The following is a 3,496-nucleotide window of genomic DNA, read 5'->3' as shown; positions in this document are numbered from 1 at the left end:
TAGATAGATAGATAGATAGATAGATAGATAGATAGATAGATAGATAGATAGATAGATAGATAGATAGATAGATAGATAGATAGATAGATAGATAGATATAACTGATGTATTTTTATGGTATAAAAATGTTGATTCACGTATATTTAACTCAGCAGAATTTTACATGATCTCGACTTCTGCTGTCCTTAGTGCCTCCTTGCGAGTTCAAGCTTTATACACCGCTGACAATAGAATGAAACCAGAGTCAACACAATGGGATACAGAAACTTCATTCAGAAAAATCCAGCAATCAAACCTGTGTGTGTCTCGCTGTGGTGTGACACTGTTAACTGCTGGACCAGCACGCCCCTGCCAGTAAAGCATATCGAGTAAATCTGATGTCACACAGAGTCTGCACTCAAGCCAGATGATGCTGCACCACTGAGCATCACTTTGCATATGATTTTATAAGCATTCGCAGACAGACTGTGCTTGACTAGGTCTCCTTGAACCAGTTGTGATGAGGAAAATTCCCCTCTAATTGGATCAATTCTTCTGTCTTGCACTGGCGTTCATCGGAACATCTCTCGGGAGGTGTTACAACATTGAGATCACAGGTCTGTGTGGTCGATTCCTTTTAAAAAATCCCAATCATTTACCAGAGTAAAGATTTAATATCATGATAGCCAAATATTAATCTACAAAACTACTGAGAATTATAAATAATGAAGTCAGAAATTCAGGGTGAAATGTGAATCACGCTCCACATTCTGATGGAGCATGAATCTGCTGGATTTGGTAGCTCACGTGCGTGAAAAAAAGGTAATCACTGCATACTTGTAGTTCTTTCAGCTGGGTGTGACTCACTTAACAGAATTAGCCTCATTAAAAAGTAGCAATTTAAGAATTTAAGAAGCAGGGAGGCTCCAAAATGCACTGAATATTACCTGAAAATAATGATCTAAAGTATTAGAACATTTTCAAATGACATTTTAGATTTTCAAAAAGTAGCATTTTGATGATTAGAAGTCAACAAGTATAAAAGAATATAACAGCTGAGCACTAAAGTAGCTTAAAAACCATTATCTGGCTGGGCTGGCTTTAATCAAACCAAACTGCTAGTGATTTGCTTTGCTTTTTGTCTGCTTGCCAAACAGTTGTTTGTTACACACAATCATTTAATAAAGTGGTTTCTTGCATACTAAAGATTTTTGCTGTTTATTGTGCACCTTGCAACAATCACGCATTGAACACTAGAGGGCTTTATTGCAATTAACATCTCAGTAAAATTGATAGAGCTTTGGTATCCTGCAATCAAAACTTTGATCCTGTTTCCTGAAGTAACTGCTGCTAATCAGCTGTCTACGATCTCCCTTAAAGGGATGTATTCATCCCTGGCTAATTCACAGTTGGCTTACAAGCTTGGGACAGACTGAAATCAATGCTTCCTGTCACCTTTTAGCAGGACACATGGCGCCTATTGTTACGCCCATCCCTCCCTCTAACTTAGACAGCTGGGGTAGACAGACTGTCCAGATAGATGAGATGTTGCCTTTCTGTTGTGTGATGACTTGTAATTATAATACAAGTGCGATCTTAAGAAAACTCGTGTCTGACCATGATCGCAGGTGAAGAGTCACTCACAGCAAGCAGGGCGCTGTATTTCTAACTTTTGACATGGCTGCTTCCAAACAGGCCACAGTGAGGAGCAGCAGGTCAATGTGTGTTTGTTTGCGTGTGTGGTGGCCGAGTCTGGATGCTGCTTGGCACAGTCATGGCTCCTTGACGTCAGCTCTCAGCCCAGCCTGCTGCTGCTGCTGCTGATGCCGCTGCTGCTCTCAAACATGTCTTTGTTATTCAGAGCTTTCCATCAGAGAGCGGCGACCTGCAAAACATGGAGGGTGGCGTCAGCGCCGGAAAGGATCGCTGCGTGACAGCGCGCGTGTGCGCTAATGCGCTCGTCGTAGACCGTGCACGTTCTTACTGCTATTTATTAGATCATTAAATAGGCACGAAACCCATTATTAATTATGTTTAGATGTTTAGCTTATAATAATGCAGCCAATAAACTGACAGATTATGCTACAGAGGGAAATATTATTGTCCTTGCATGGTTATTTTATTTATTTCACTGCCACTGTTATTATTATTATTATTATTATTATTATTATTATTATTATTATTATTATTAGCATCAGTGGCCAAGTACTTGCGGAAGTAGTTGCTGTCATGTTTAAAAACATATATTTTCGTCTATTCTGATCAGTCTAAACCTAATTTATTAGAGGCCATTAGAGTTAATACTTCCTTAGAAACTGTCATAAATAGCATTTATTAAATCAGTATCGAAATGCAAACTAAAATACCCAGCAATGACGCTTTAACAGCCTCATTATTGAATCTAAATGTACCTTCCTGTTTAAACATCCCCAAATCATAACTACACAATGCGGTAGACCCGGTCAGAGCCACAATCAGAGCGGGTCGCTCCAGCACATCCAGATACCATATGGCCGCTGTGCTGAGCGACAGTCCGACTCCGCTCCCGGCTCTCTCCTGATGGCTTCTCCGCGTGTATAATCCGCGACACATTTTGTCAGCAGCCACCGAGCATGGGTCCCTTTGGTAATAGAATAGCCAATGTAATTTGACACTTCAACTTACTGTGCTCTCTCCGAGTCTATTCAGTTACTCACCCACTGACGCCGAGCCCATTCTCAGTGGCCGCGAGGGGGGAAGATATTTAAAAAAAGCAAGAGTCGAAAATTACCGAGGACTTTCTGCGCTTAATAACCCGGTGAGTAGCTGCAAACTTAACGTTGCTTGTTCCCGGTGTCGCGCTGCGAGGCTCTTGTCTCGGAAAAGGTTTTGTTTCCACTTTGGCTCAGATTGTTTCTCAACAATAGAGTGACCACTTGAACTGGCACCGAGCGGCACGTCGGAGCCTGTAATAATAAACCGCAGCTTTTTATTTACTATCACGCCGCTTCGTGGCGTCGGGACTGAACCGGCGGGCTGTTAATAAGCAGGTTGTGCATTTCGTTAGTAACAGATGCCGCGTTGATCTCCAACGCGCTGGGGCTTGGAGGCTACACTGTAGCAGGCTGTATGGATCTCGCTCGCAGAATGAACCGTGTCTGGGTGCGCGTGTGTGCGTAATTTCATGATGTGGGGTTTGCTTTACCTTCAGCTTCTTGATGCGCACAAAGCACATGGTCTGTCTAAAATGGGTTTTTGGGTGATACGTGCAAGCTGTAGAATAACAGGACGTGGTAATAACGGTCACAGCACTGTTCGGGATTTTTCAATGAATGTCACATAAAATCATAATTTCCGAACTTTGATATCAACAGCACATGTATACTATTAAATGATAATGGGGAAAAAGCAAGCATGTCTGTGACAGCCTGCAGTTATCTTGTTGCTGTAGGTCATTAGCGCTTCATAGAGGTTTAACAAGTTGACTCCCAAAATTCCAGCTGTCTGAATATATGGAACCGGTTGGGGTTGGGGGGGG

At 42.1% G+C, this 3,496-nt stretch overlaps 1 protein-coding gene across 3 annotated transcripts in view; it reads left to right on the top strand.

The window, feature by feature from the left end:
• Window positions 1-2,457: 2,457 nt before the first annotated feature.
• Window positions 2,458-3,496, top strand: part of LOC102310819 (zinc finger MIZ domain-containing protein 1) — a 109,201-nt gene continuing 108,162 nt past the window's right edge. For all 3 annotated transcript variants that reach the window (XM_005919588.3, XM_005919586.3, XM_042219731.1), the window contains exon 1: window positions 2,458-2,776. The gene's annotated coding sequence lies outside the window, so the exon portion shown is untranslated. The remainder of the gene's footprint in view (window positions 2,777-3,496) is intronic.

Source organism: Haplochromis burtoni, unplaced genomic scaffold (assembly GCF_018398535.1).
Source record: "Haplochromis burtoni strain Fernald_Lab_line unplaced genomic scaffold, NCSU_Asbu1 Contig_37, whole genome shotgun sequence".
Lineage (NCBI taxonomy): Eukaryota > Metazoa > Chordata > Actinopteri > Cichliformes > Cichlidae > Haplochromis > Haplochromis burtoni.
Note: the sequence above shows the minus strand (reverse complement) of the source record. Positions and strands in the feature narration are given on the sequence as shown.